The sequence below is a fragment of the Callithrix jacchus genome, chromosome 10 (genome assembly GCF_049354715.1).
Source record: "Callithrix jacchus isolate 240 chromosome 10, calJac240_pri, whole genome shotgun sequence".
Classification (NCBI taxonomy): domain Eukaryota; kingdom Metazoa; phylum Chordata; class Mammalia; order Primates; family Cebidae; genus Callithrix; species Callithrix jacchus.
Window position 1 is genome coordinate 67962275 of NC_133511.1, and position 15764 is coordinate 67978038.

General features: G+C 37.8%; 1 protein-coding gene across 16 annotated transcripts in view; it reads left to right on the forward strand.

The window, feature by feature from the left end:
- The window catches only part of FCHSD2 (FCH and double SH3 domains 2), a 300132-nt gene that overhangs the window by 143414 nt on the left and 140954 nt on the right, over positions 1-15764 (forward strand). The window lies entirely within an intron of this gene.

A 15764-nucleotide genomic window follows, 5' to 3' on the forward strand; every position in this document is an offset into this window, starting at 1 on the left:
AAAATGCTGGGATTATAGGGGGTGAGCCACTGGGCCTGGCTGGTTTTAGTATCATAATAGGTATTACATAGTGCTTCAGAGTTACAAGGACCAACAGTTTCAAACAACACATTTACTAAAGTTGATTTTTAACATAGTTTGCACTTAAGGTTGTGATTTACTATATCCTATATATGTCTACTATTATATCAAAGCTATATATTTTTCCCTATGAACATTTTTAAATGAACATTATATCAGCTTAAACAAAGTGAAAATAAAATTCTATTTTTTTGAATTGGATCTATAGCTAAAAAAGATGGCCTTCAATAAGCCAGGGAAGGTGCATTCTTATGTGGGGTATCTGCTCTCCGCCTAAAACAAAGAGAAAGTTAAAGGGCCTGGCCGACTCACAAATTAGTACATGTTCTTGAACTTATTTTGGAGTCTTCATGCTTATATTTGATCAGCATTGCATAGGTTATGCTTTGGAGTACTGGCTTAATGAAACATTGTAGGGTACTAAACTGATTAAAAATAGAGGCAGGAGTCCCTCCTGCCCCTTAAAAATGAGAAAATGTATTTTCAGTTTTCATATACTGTGTATTAACTCATTTTTTTCCTCATGGTAATTCTATAGTCTACAGTACTGGAAAACTCCTACCAGTCATGCTGTTAGCTACTTAGTACATTTCCATCATTGAATTGACAGTGGCCCTTAGATGCCTTTCTTGGAGATATCTGTTATTCTGAATTAATGTTAAGGCGATATCTGTTTTTCTGAATTAATGTTAAAGTGATAAAGTCTTAGTTACAATCTTTTAAAAAATGACATGCATAGCTTAAAAGTAAGATATTTGGGACTGGGCGGGTGGCTCATGCCTGTAATCCCAACACTTTGGGAGGCCAGGGCCTGCGGATCGCCTGAGGTCAGGAGTTCGAGACAAGCCTGGCCAACATGATGAAACTCCATCTTTACTAAAAATACAAAAAAAAAAAAAAAAAAAAAAAAAAAAGAAAAAGCCAGACATGATGGCTGACGCCTATAATCCTAGCTACTCAGGAGGCTGAGGCAGGAGAATCACTTGAACCTAGGAGGCGGAGGCTGCAGTGAGCTGAAATTGCGCCATTGTACTGCAGCCTGGTCAACAAGAATGAGATTTTGTCTCAAAAAAAAGGGAAGGGGGTGGTATCTGATTGGTTGATTTAACCATACACATTTAAGAGCCTCTTACAGCATGCTAACTACTGAGTTAGCCTTTTGGAAGAGACAAAGATGAGTTAGACACACTGCTTATCCTCAAGGAGCTCAATATGGTAGAAGAGAGAGAGAGAAGATACATATATATAGATGATTGCAAATTAGAGTGATGGAAATTACTTACTGCTAGAGGACAGTGGTTAGTAATAATAATATCTATCTTTTTTATTGCTTACTATTGCCTTGGCATTATCATAACCACTTAATAAATGTTACCCTTTCTAATTTTCTTTGTTATCCTGGTTAAAGTTCACAGCTCATTATTTAAATAATACTGTAAGTTATGCTCTTATCTTTGCCCTTTTTCAAATGAAATGAAATCCCAACTCTGATGAACCCCCATAACTGGATAATCTATATCTAAGCAGCCAAGTACTGCTGAATAAAAGTTTCAACAGAGCAGATTCACGATCATAAATTAACAGAGGAACCAGTGCAGCAGTCTCAACACTGCTTAGATAGCCTACTGTCTTTCCTTACTGTTTCCTTCTGTTTTTAACAATTATTTCAACTTTTCCCTCCTCTTCAAACCCCAAACTTACCCCTTCTCTTTTATGCTTAGTAGTTGGGTTTTCTTCCTAATTTGCAGAGACAATAGAAACCACTGGAAGGCAGCTTCATTATTGTCCACTATCTGACATCTGATTTCATCTGTATTCAGGACTTCCAGAGTCTCAGTAGCAGTTGTTCCTATCTAAAGGTGATCTTTTCACCTCAGCTTTGGATTATATCTCATCCCCTCCTGCCTTCTTAGGGACCAAAACATTTAATTATTCTCTGTTCTCTTCATATTTCCAGGATGTTCTTTTCTTATATTAGCAGTTGTTATCTTGGTGGTAACAACCCTCATTATGACTGTCTTTTGAGTTACAGTCTTCTAATCTGGACCAGTTGCCCTCTGTGTCAGATGCAAGTATTTATCCTGAGATCTCCCTTTATGTCTCTATTGTGTTAGATCTCCAAGTTTCTTTATATGTCTTCTTTTCTTTTTTTCTTGATTGATACTGTTTTTTGGTAGAGCACATCCTCCAGTACCTTCTTGAGAAAGTGGAGATGGAGGTAAATTTTTTGAGATACTACGTTTATGAAATGGCATACTCTGTACTTGTACTTGGATATAGAATTAAAGGTTGAAAGCTCTTGTCATTCAATATTGGAGTCCATACTTCATTGTTTTCTTGTTTACTGTATAAGTATTGAGAATCCAAAGCCATCCTAGTTCTTGATTATTTGTATCTGATCTAATTGTTTTTTCTTTTTTTAGAAGTTTATGGAATATTCTAAGTGTACCCTTTGATTTCTTGGATTAATTCTTCCCTTTTGTTTTCTCTCTCTGGAACTTCCCATTATTAAGATGTGAAATCTCCTAGCTTGGTTCTTTAAATTTCATTTCTTTCTTATTTTTCATCTTTGTCATTATTGTCTACTTTTTGGGAGACTTCTTCAACTTTATAGTTCATTTCTTTTATTGGACTTTTAAGTTTTTCATAATAGTTTTAATGTATGCAGGTTCTCTTTTCTCCACATCCTTACAAGCATTTGTATTACCTGTTACATTAGTTCGTTTTCACACTGCTTTAAAGAACTACCTTAGGCCAGGCATGGTGACTCACGCCTGTAATCCCAGCACTTTAGGAGGCTGAGGCAGGCGAATCACCTGAGGTCAGGAGTTCGAGACCAGTCTGCCAACATGGTAAAACCCCATCTCTACTAAAAATACAAAAAAATTAGCCAGGCGTGGAGATGTGCACGTGTAGTTCCAGTTAATTGGGGGCTGAGGCACGAGAATTGCTTGAACCTGAGAGATGGAAGTTGCAGTGAGCCAAGATCGCGCCACTGCCCTCCAGCCTGGGCGACAGAGCGAGAGACTCCATCTCACACACACAAAAAAGAACTATCTGAGACTAGGTAATTTATGAATAAGAAAGGCTTAATTTACTGACAGTTCCACATGGATGGGGCGGCCTCAGGAAACTTACAATCATGGTAGAAGGTGAAGGGGTATCAAGGCCCTTTTTAACATGGGGGTATCAGAGAGAAAGTGAAGCAGGACGTGCCACTTTTAAACTATCAAATATCATGAGAACTCAGTCACAATCATGAGAACAGTGTTGGGAAATTGCCCCCATAATCCAATCACCTCCCATTAGGACCCTCCCTTGATAAATGGGGATTACAATTTGAGATGAAATTTGGGTGGAGACACAGAGCCAAATCATATCACCTGTCTTTGGATAAAAGTCATTTGAACTGGGGTGACATGCTGTCTAATTGTAGTTTTGATTTGCATTTCTCTAGTGATCAGTGATGTTGAGTACCTTTTTATATATCTGCTTGCCATTTATATGACTTCTTTTGAGAAATGTCTCTTCAGATCTTTTGCTCATTTTAAAAATCGGATTATTAGATTTTTTTTCCTATAGAGTTGTTTGAGCTCCTTATATATTCTGGTTGTTAATTCCTCGTCAGATGAATAGTTTGCAAATTTTTTTCCCATTCCATGGGTTGTCTCTTCACTTTGTTCATTGTTTACTTTGCTGTGCAGAAGTTTTTAAACTTGATGTGATCCTATTTGCCCATTTTTGCTTTGGTTGCCTGTGCTTGCAGGGTATTACTCAAGAAATCTTAGCCCAGTCCATTGTCTTGGAGAGCTTCCCCCAATGCTTTCTTTTAGTAGTTTCATAGTTTCAGGTCTTAGATTTAAGTCTTTAATCCATTTTGATTTAATTTTTGTATATGGTGAGATATGGGTATAGTTTCATTCTTTCATATGAATATCCAGTTTTTCCAGCACTTTTCCCCCAATGTATGTTCTTGGCACCTTTGTTGAAAATTAGTTCACTGTAGATGTGTGGATTTGTTTCTGGATTCTCTGTTCTGTTCCATTGCTCTATGTGTCAGTTTTTATGCCAGTACCATAGTTTGGTTACTGTAGCTCTGTAGTATAATTTGAAGTCAGGTAATGTAATTCCTCCAGTTTTGTTTTCCTCTATCCTAATTATTCTGAAGAATAAGATCAGGCCAGACACAGTGGTTTATGCCTGTAATCCCTGCACATTGGGAGGCTAAGCTGGGAGGATCACTTGAGCCCAGGAGTTTGAGGACCAGTCTGGGCAGCGTAGTGAGACTCTCTCTACAAAAAAATTAAAAAATCTGCTGAACATGATGGCACATCCCTATAGTCCCAGCTATTCAGGAGGCTGAATTGGGAAGATAACTTGAGCCCAGGAGTTTAAGGCTACAATGGGCTGTGATTGTTCCACTGCACTCCAGCCTGGGTGACAAAGTAAGACCTCGTATCTGAAAAAAAAGAAATAAAAAGAATAAGTTGAGGTTGATAGCTAAATACAAGTATTTGGACAGATTTCTCCAAGGAATATTATTTATTTCTTATGGCAGTAGTGATTAGAGCACATACTGAATAGATCATTCTGTATATATCAGGCAGATTTCTTTGAACTCCAAACTAAAACAAACAACAAACTGTTACTAATCGGATAGCTGATTTCATCAGATATATAGAAATCAATTCAGCTGTTGTGTGGTGAGGTAATTTGTTTCTCACATGTTCCTTTTTCATAGCATGTTCTTGTGTAGTATATGAACTAATATTGTTTAGAAGCTTGTGAAAGATTTCCTTTGTGATTTGGATGAGGAAGAATGAGATACAGTGTATCATAGTAGAAAAGAATACAAACATCAATTTAATAAAAGATTTTTAAAAAGCTTACCAATTCTTTATTATGATTATTTAAGTTCTGGGGTACATGGAAAGAACATGCAGATTTGTTACATAGGTATACATATGCCATGGTGGTTTGCTGCATCCATCATCCTGTCATCTACATTAGATATTTCTCCTAGTGCAATTCCTCACCTATCCCCCTTCCCACTGCTATTGCTTCCCTAACCCCCCACCCCTCAACAGGCCCCGGCGTGTGATGTTCCCCTCCCTGTGTTCACGTGTTCTCATTGTTCAACACCACTTATGAGTGAGAACATGTGGTGTTTGGTTTTCTGTTCTTGTGTCAGTCTGCTGAGAATGAACATTTCCAGCTTCATCCATATCCCTGCAAAGGACATGAACTCATCCTTTTTAATGGCTGTGTAATATTCCATGGTGTATTTGTGCCACATTTTCTTTATCCAGTCTATCATTGATGGGCATTTGGTTTGGTTTCAAGTCTTTGCTATTGTGAACAGTGCTACAGTAAACGTATGTGTCTTTATAATAGAATGATTTAAATGTGCATGTGTCTTTATAATAGAATGATTTAATAATCCTTTGGGTATATACCCAGTAATGGGATTGTTGGGTCAAATGGTATTTCCGTTTCTAGATCCTTGAGGAATTGCCACACTGTCTTCCCCAATGATTGAACTAATATACACGCGCACCAACAGGGTAAAAGCGTTCCTATTTCTCCACATCTTCTCCAGCATCTGTTGTCTTCTGATTTTTTCTTTTTTTTTTTTTTTGAGGTGGAGTCTCACTCTGTCACCCAGGCTGGAGTGCAGTGGTGCAATCTTGGCTCACTGCAACCTCCAACTTCCAGGTTCAACCAATTCTCCTGTCTCAGCCTCCCGAGTGGCTGGGATTACAGGCACATGCCACCACACCCGGCTAATTTTTTGTATTTTAGTAGAGACAGAGGTTTCACCATGTTGCCCAGGCTGGTCTCGAACTGCTGAGCTCAGGTAATCCACCCTCCTCAGCCTCCCAAAGTACTAGGATTACAGGCTTGAGCCACTGCGCCCAGCCTCCTGATGTTTTAATCTTCACTATTCTAACTGGCATGAGATGTCATCTCAAAGTGGTTGTGATTTGCATTTCTCTAATGACCAGTGACGATGAGCTTTTTATCATGTTTGTTGGCTGCATAAATGTCTTCTTTTGAGGAATGTCTGTTCATATCCTTTGCCCACTTTTTGATGGGGTTGTTTGTTTTTTTCTTGTAAAGTTGTTTAAGTTCTTTGTAGGTTCTGGATATTAGCCCTTTGTCAGATGGTTAGACTGCAAAAAATTTTTCCCATTCTGTTGGTTGCCAGTTCACTTTAATGATAGTTTCTTTTGCTGTGCAGAAGCTCTTAAGTTTAATTAGGTCCCAATTGTCTATTTTGGCTTTTGTTGCCATCGCTTTTGGTGTTTTCGTCATGAAGTCCTGGCTTATGCCCATGTTCTGAATGGTATTGCCTAGATTTTCTTCCAGGATTTTTATGGCGTTAGGTCTTATGTGTAAATCTTTAATCCATCTGGAGTTAATTTTTGTATAAGGTATAAAGAAGGGATCCACTTTCAGTTTTTTGCATATGGCTAGCCAGTTTTCCCAGCACCATTTATTAAATAGGGAATCTTTTCCCCATTGCTTATTTTTTGTCAGATTTGTTGAAGATCAGATCACTGTAGATGTGTGGTATTATTTCTGAGGCTTCTCATCGTCCCCTCCTTCCTACCCTTCCCAGCCACTGGTAACCATTGTTCTTCTCTCTACTGCTGGATACATATCTAAATGAAAGGAAATCAGTATGTTGAAGAGATATCTCAAAGTACTATTCACAATAGCTAAGATGTGAAATCAACCTAAGTGTCCATCAGTGGATAAATGGATAAAGAAAACGTGGTATATGTACATAATGGAATATTATTCAGCTACAAAAAGGTCGAAATCCTGTCATTTCAGCAACATGGATGACCCTGGAGGACATTTGTGAAATAAGCCAGGAACAGAAAGCCAAGTTCTTTTTGGCTTTTATGGCTAAACAAAAATTCCAAATATCTTCCTCATTCATATGTAGGATTAGGTAATTCATCTCTTTTATTTAGAGTCATGGTTCTTCTGGTTTCTCTGTCATCTCTACCTCTTGTACCTCTGATTCACCTAATGTCTGTTCACTTAATAAATTAGCATGGAAATCTTCAACTCTCAAGCTTGGCTTACTGCTTCTCTTGCTTTATATCCTTTTCATTTTAAATTCCTCTTTCTTGGAGAGAGTAACCATTTGACTCAATTCCTATAAATACTCTTTGATTCTCAAATCTATCTGCAGTCTTGCCCTTTAATTATCCATATTTGTGCCTTTACCATTGGTACATGTGACTACTTAAAGTAACTAAAAATAAATCAGTTTTAAAATTCTGTTTCTCAGTCACAGTAGCAATATTTCAAGTGCTCAAAGGCCACATGTGGCTAATGTCTACCATGTTGGACAGTACAGATATAGAACATTTTCATCATCTTAGAAAATGCTATTGGACTGCAGTGCTCTAAAGCTTATTTTGTTTTTACTTGTTATGGTATGAATGTGTCCTCTAAAGTTCATGTGGTAGAACCTAATTCCCAATGCAAAAATATTGAGAGGTGGGACTTTTAAGAGGTCATTAGGTCATGAGGGCAGAGCCCTCTGAATGGATTATTGCCATTGTTGTAAGAGTGAGTCATTTATTACAGGATGGGGTCCCTGATAAAAGGAGAAGTTTGGCCCCTTTCTGCTTTCTCTCTTGTGCTCTCTTGCTTTTCTGCCTTCTACCATGGGATGATATAGCATGAAGGCCCTTGCAAGATGCAGGCCCCTAGACCTGGACTTCTTAGCCCCAAGAACCATGAATCAAATAAAGGTCTCTTGTTTATAATTAGCCAGTCTGTGGTATTCTGTTATAGCAACAGAAAATGGACCAAAACATTTGTTTTCCGCCATCTCCCCATTATCCACTGGTCATTTTTCCCAATGGCCATGTCCATGGTTATATTTGATTATTTCATAATTTGATTGCTCCTTAATTTGCACTCTAGATCTTTAGTTATATTTTGTTAAAGAACAGAGGTTTTGGCAAACATTTTCTATAAAGGACAGTTAGTAAATATTTTAGGCTTCTATGTTGTGGTTACTCAGTTCAGCTGTTTCAGTATAGCCATTGACAATATACAAACAGATGAATGTGGCTATGTTCCAATAAAACTGTATTTGCCAAACTGGGTGATGGGCTGGATTTGGCCTGCAGGTCTTAATTTGCTCACCCTTGTTATAGAACTTTAAAAACTGTGTTATGAATGTTCTAACTATATAAATATGCTGAAGATAATAAAATGAGTACCCATTTATCCAACCAGTAAGCTTCAAAACTGAAACACTCTCAGTACAGTGGAAACCTCCTATGTGACTCCTCCCAAAACACCTCCCTTTTGTTTAACACATTGTAATCACCACTCTGACAATGTCTTAGATGGTATTATGTCCTATAATATTATGCAACTTGCATTTTTCCCACTCAACATTGTATTTGTTGAGATTCATTCGTATGGATTTTTAGCTTTCTTTAACTTTGCTATGTAGTATTTCATTATATATATGTCATAAATAACTTACCCATTTTCTTAATGGAAATTTTAGTTGTTTATTGTTTACTCTTATAAACAGTGTTGTTATCAATGGTCTTGCACATTCTCCCTGGCTCATTTGTGCAAGAGATTCTTAAGCGAATATACTTAGAAGTGGTATGTATTAGAAGCCGTACAAAAGAATGCCAGCTTACAGTCATTTTATTGTACCTTTCAACATCGTTTGCATATCATTTTAAGCTCAGGAAGCATTTGAGTTTGTACTAGGAGATAGGCACTTGGTGATACAGAGATGAATTGGATGTGATCCCTACCGTCATTGAGCTAGAAATAAGTTATTCTCTGGTGCCACCCACAAAGGGCTTATGGAATATGGGATAATAGATTCTTTCCCTGCTACATTGATTATATTATGATTGGTTCCCTGTGACTCAAAAAGATAAAATTAGGATGCTTCTTGCAAGTCTGTACCAAACTTCTAAAGTAATTATTTTGAAATATTTTTAGCAGTGAACAACTTTTTAAAACAAACTACTACATAGAATCTTTATCTATAAAGCAGATAAAGGGAAGTTATTTGGTTAAAGCTTGTGAACCTGTTTCTTCTTTGTGTGTTTTCCCCACTTCCCATACCTGCCTGTGACATTCTCTACTTTCCCGTGGTTCTTAAGGCATCAGGCTGAATACTAGGGCACCTTGAAATATAGTTTGGAAACGAATTTTCTAAGACAGGATTTTCCAACTAGCAAATTTCTTATAGAGGTGTAAGCCTTACCTAGATGATCTTAATTTTAGACTTTTTTGAGGTATTCTCTTAAAAATATAAATCAGAAGGTGGTAATCAGATCACATCCTCCAGAGGACAGGTCTAACAGGTAATTGAATATTTTCGTTTCAGAGTTTAATGTCTTGAGCTGGAGAATCTACAATAAATGAGGAGTACTGATGCAGAGAATATATAAAACTATTAATGACAGTATTGAATAGGGTGACAAGAAGCATAAGAAGAAAATTTTAAATCAATTTTCTTTAAATCACTTTTATTGAGGTACAATTAATATACAATTAGATGCATCCATTTTAAATATAGGATTGGTTGAGTTTTGACAAATGTGCATGACCATGTAGTCACTATCACAGTCGCCATCAATATCTAGAATATTTCTATCCTCTTGAACTTTCTCTCTTGTTCCTTTGCAGTTATATTTTATTTCTATTGCTATGTAACAAATCACTACAAACTTAGAGGTTTTTTAAACTACCCCCCATTTATTATCTTAGAGTTTTGTAGGTCAAAAATCCAGGTAGGCTTAGCCAGGTTCTCTGCTTAGGGTTTCACGAGGCCAAAATTAAAATGTCACCTTGGCTGCATTTTTGTCTGGAGATTCTGAGGAAGAATGTCCTTCCAGGGTCATTTGGGCTGTTGGCAAAACCCATTTCCTTTTGATTGTAGGACTTGCTGTTTTCTTGCTGGCTGTAGTCTGGGGTCATTCTTAGCTCCTAGAGGTGCTCTCAGTTTCTTTGCACATGACTCTCCATTACCAAGCCAGCAATAGTGTGTCCAATCCTGTTTATGTTTTGAATTTCTGATTTTTTGCTACCAGCCGAGAAAACTCTGCTTTTAAAGATTCATGTGATTATGTAAGCACAGATAATCTCCCTTTTGCCATTTAACATAGCATGATCATAAGAGTGATTATGTTCTGCTGACACTCAAAGGAAAGGGGATTATACTAGGGAAAGAATCATTGTGATCATTTTACATGATGTTTAGTTCTGTTTACCTCAGCAGCCTTCACATATTTTGTTAAATTTAAGCATGTCATATTTCTCAATGAGGATTTGTTAAATTCTAAGCATTTTGTGTTTCTCAGTGTTACTGCAACTTTTAGGTCTTAGTTTTATCTTTCAGTTCTTTTTATTAATTTATAAACATACAATTGATTTTTATATTTTGACCTGTTCCAGTTTCTTAGTGTCACTCTGCATAAGAAATGATTGTAAGGCTTTGTGGCTTAAAATAACAGCATTTAGTTTGCCCTCAAATCTGTACTTTGGGCAGGAAGGTCAGTAGGGATCTTATCTCTGTACCACTCGCATCAGCTAGAGAAACTCAAATGTGAAGGTTGAATTCTGAGGGCTTCCTATCACACATATTTCATTCATGATACCTGTTGACTCAGACCTTCCCAAGGCTGTCAGCTGGAACTTTTGCAGCTGACTTCTTGGTATTGCTTAGACTTTCTAACAATGTTGTGGTTGGGTTCCAAAGGCAAATATGAGGGCAGTGAGGACTGGGGATATGTTTAGTCTCATTTAGTATACCTAGCCCCAAAACTGGTATCGAATGAGTGAGAAAGGAGAGGTTCAGTGGCCTTTCTTCATGGAAGTCTTTTCTTCACAGAAGAATTCGTGTCTCACCAGGCTTTGTGAGTGGGATGTTGGCAGGCTGTAGTGGCAGAGGGTGGCATTTCATAGGGATGGACTTTTATGAGAAGGGGAGTGAAAGTGATGCACAGAAGAAACCAGTGTCTCCATTCATCCTGGAGAGTGCCATGAGAGTGCTAGCAATATCTTTTTTTTTTAAAATATATATTTTATTGCATTTTAGGTTTTGGGGTACATGTGAAGAACATGCAAGATTGTTGCATAGGTACATACATGACAATGTGGTTTGCTGCCTTCTTCCCCATTACCTAAATCTGGCATTTCTCCCCATGTTATCCCTCCCCAACTCCCCGCCCCGCACTGTTCCTCCCCTAGATCCCCCCCACAGACCCAATGTGTGATGCTCCCCTCCCTGTGTCCATGTGTTCTCATTGTTCAACACCCGCCTGAGTGAGAACATGCGGTGTTTCCTTTTCTGTTCTTGTGTCAGTTTGCTGAGAATGATGGTTTCCAGGTTCATCCATGTCCCTACAAAGGACAAGAACTCATCATTTTTTATGGCTGCATAGTATTCCATGGTGTATATGTGCCACATTTCTTCTGCCCACTGGGAAAATGTGGGCATTTGGGTTGGTTCCAAGTCTTTGCTATTGTAAACAGTGCTGCAGTGAACATTCCTGTGCATGTGTCCTTATAATAAAATGATTTATAATCCTTTGGATATATACCGAGTCATGGAATTGCTGGGTCAAATGGAATATCTATTTCTAGGTCCTTGAGGAATCGCCACACTATCTTCCACAATGGTTGAACTAATTTACACTCCCACCAAGGGTGTAAAAGTTTTCCTATTTCTCCACATCCTCTCCAGCATCTGTCTCCAGATTTTTTAATGATCGCTGTTCTAACTGGCGTGAGATGGTGTCTCAATGTAGTTTTGATTTGCATTTCTCTAATGACCAGTGATGATGAGCATTTTTTCATGTTTGTTGACCTCATATATGTCTTCTTTTATAAAGTGTCTGTTCATATCCTTCTCCCACTTTTGAATGGGCTTGTTTTTTTCTTGTAAATCTGTTTTAGTTCTCTGTAGATTCTGGATATCAGCCCTTTATCAGATGGGTAGATTGCAAAATTTTTTTGCTGTTGGTTGCCAATTCACTCTAATGACTGTTTCTTTTGCTGTGCAGAAGCTGTGGAGTTTGATTAGGTCACATTTGTCTATTTTGACTTTTATTGCCAATGCTTTTGGTGTTTTAGTCATGAAGTCCTTGCCTATTTCTATGTCCTGAATGGGTTTGCCTAGATTTTCTTCTAGGGTTTTTGTGGTGTTAGGTTTTATGTTTAAGTTTTTAATCCATCTGGAGTTAATTTTAGTATAAGGTATCAGGAAGTTTAGCTTAGTTTCTGCTTTCTGCACATTGGCTACCAGTTTTCCCAGCATCATTTATTAAACAGGGAATTCTTTCCCCGTTGCTTTTGTGAGGTTTGTCAAAGATCAGATGGTTGTAGATGTATGGTGTTGCCTTCAAGGCCTCTGTTCGGATCCATTGGTCTATATTTCTGTTTTGGTACCAGTACCATGCTAGTATACTTTGGAGTCAGGTAGTGTGATGCCTCTAGTTTTGTTCTTTTTGCTTAGAATTGACTTGGCTATGTGGGTTCTCTTTTGGTTCTATATGAAGTTTAAGAACTGTTTTTTCCAGTTCTGTGAAGAAGATCAGTGGTAGCTTGAGGTGGATAGCGTTGAATCTGGAAATTACTTTGGGCAGTATAGACATTGTCATGATATTGATTCTTCCCAACCATGAGCATGGAATGTTTCTCCATCTGTTTGTGTCATCTCTTATTTCATTGAGCAGTGGTTTGTAGTTCTCCTTGAAGAGTTTCTTTACATTCTTTGTTAGTTGTATTCCTAGGTATTTTATTCTCTTTGTAGCATTGTGAATGGCAGTTCATTCTTAATTTGGCTCTCTTTAAATCTGGTATTGGTGTATAAGAATGCTTGTGATTTTTGCACATTGATTTTGCATCCTGAGACTTTTCTGAAGTTGCTTATCAGTTTCAGGAGATTTTGGGCTGAGACGATGGGGTCTTCTAAATATACAATCATGTCATCTGAAAACAAAGACAGTTTGACTTCCTCCTTTCCTAATTGAATACCCTTTATTTCTTTTTCTTGCCTGATTGCTCTGGCTAGAACTTCCAATACTATACTAAATAGGAGTGGTGAGAGAGGGCATCCTTGTCCAGTGCCAGATAACAAAGGGAATGCTTACAGTTTTTGCCCATTCAGTATGATATTGGCTGTGGGTTTGTCATAAATAGCTTTTATTATTTTGAGATACGTTCCATTGATACCTAGTTTATTGAGGGTTTTTAGCATAAAGGGCTGTTGAATTTTGTCAGAGGCCTTCTCTGCATCTATTGAGATAATCATGTGGTTTTTGTCTTTGGTTCCGTTTATGTGGTGAATTATGTTTATAGACTTGCATATGTTGAACCACCTTGCATCGCTGGGATGAAGCCTACTTGATCATGCTGAATAAGGTTTTTGATGTGCTGTTGCAATCGGTTTGCCAGTATTTTATTGAAGATTTTTGCATCTATGTTCATCATGGATATTGGCCTGAGGTTTTCTTTTCTTATTGAGTCTCTGCTGGGTTTTGGTATCAGGATGATGTTGGTCTCATAAAATGATTTGGGAAGGATTCTCTCTTTTTTGATTGTTTGGAATATTTTCAGAAGGAGTAGTACCAGCTCCTCTTTGTATGTCTGGTAGAATTCAGCTGTGAACCCATCTGGACCTGGGCTTGTTTTGGTTAGTAGGTTATTAATTGCTGCCTCAACTTCAGCCCTTGTTATTGGTCTATTCAGGGTTTCAACTTCTTCCTGGTTTAGGCTTGGGAGGATGCAAGTGTCCAGGAATTTATCCATTTCTTCCAGGTTTACTAGTTTATGTGCATAGAGTTGTTTCTAATAATCTCTGATGATGGTTTGTATTTCTGTGGAATCTGTGGTGATATCCCCTTTATCATTTTTTATTGCAAGTATTTGATTATTCTCTCTTTTCTTTTTTGTTAATCTGACTAGTGGTCTATCTATTTTGTTGATCTTTTAAAAAAACCAACTCCTGGATTTATTGATTTTTTTGAAGGGTTTTTTGTGTCTCTGTCTCCTTTAGTTCTGCTCTGATCTTAGTTATTTCTTATCTTCTGCTAGGTTTTGAGTTTTGTTGATGTTGCTCCTCTAGCTCTTTCAATTTTGACAATAGGGTGTCGATTTTAGATCTTTCTTTGCTTCTCATGTGGGCATTTATTGCTATATATTTTCCTCTAGACACTGCTTTAAATGTGTCCCAGAGATTCTGGTACATTCTGTCTTCATTCTCATTGATTTTGAAGAACATCTTTATATTGGCCTTCATTTCATTATTTATCCAGTCAACATTCAAAAGCCAGTTGTTCAGTTTCCATGAAGCTGTGCAGTTCTGGGTTAGTTTCTGAATTAGTTTATGAATTCTGAGTTCTAACTTGATTGTACTGTGGTCTGAGAGACTGTTATGATTTCCGTTCTATTGCATTTGCTGAGGAGTGATTTACTTCCGATTATGTGGTCAATTTTAGAGTAGGTGTGACGTGGTGCTGAGAAGAATGCATATTCTGTGGATTTGGGGTGGAGAGTTCTGTAAATGTCTGTTAGGTTTGCTTGTTCCAGGTCTGAGTTCAAGTCCTGGATATCCTTGTTAATTTTCTGTCTCATTGATCTGTCTAATATTGACAGTGGAGTGTTAAAGTCTCCCACTATTATTGTGTGGGAGTCTAAGTCTCTTTGTAAGTCATTAAGGACTTACTTTATGTATCTGGGTGCTCCTGTACTGGGTGAGTATATATTTAGGATTGTTAGCTCTTCTTGTTGCATTGATCCTTTTACTATTATGTAATGTCCTTCTTTGTCTCTTTTGATCATTGTTGGTTTAAAGTCTATTTTATCAGAGACCAGGATTGCAACTCCTGCTTTTTTTTTTGCTCTCCATTTGCTTGGTAAATCTTCCTCCATCCCTTTATTTTGAGCCTTTGTGTATCCTTGCATGTGAGAGGGGTTTTCCAGATACAGCACACTGATGGGTTTTGGCTTTTATCCAATTTGCCAGTCTGTGTGTTTTGATTGGGGCATTTAGCCCATTTACACTTAGGGTTAATATTGTTATGTGTGAATTTGATCCTACCATTTTGATGCTAACTGATTGTTTTGCCTGTTATTTGATGCAGTTTCTTCATTGTGTCGATGCTGTTTACCATTTGGTATGTTTTTGGCATGGCTGATACTGGTTGTTCCTTTCTATGTTTAGTGCTTCTTTCAGGAGCTCTTGTAAAGCAGGCCTGGTGCTGAGGAAATCTGAGTAATTGCTTGTTCGTAAAGAATTTTATTTCTCCTTCGTTTATGAAACTTAGTTTGGCTGGATATGAAATTCTGGGTTGAAAGTTCTTTTCTTTAAGGATGTTGAATATTGGCCCCCACTCTCTTCTGGCTTGTAGGGTTTCTGCTGAGAGATCTGCTGTGAGTCTGATGGGCTTCCCTTTGTGGGTAACCTGACCTTTCTCTCTGGCTGCGCTTAGCATGTTCTCCTTCATTTCAACCCTGGTGAATCTGACGATTATGTGCCTTGGAGTTGCTCTTCTTAAGGAATATCTTTGTGGTGTTCTCTGTATTTCCTGGACTTGAATATTAGCCTGCCTTGCTAGGTTGGGGAAGTTTTCCTGGATTATATCCTGAAGAGTATTTTCCAGCTTGGACTC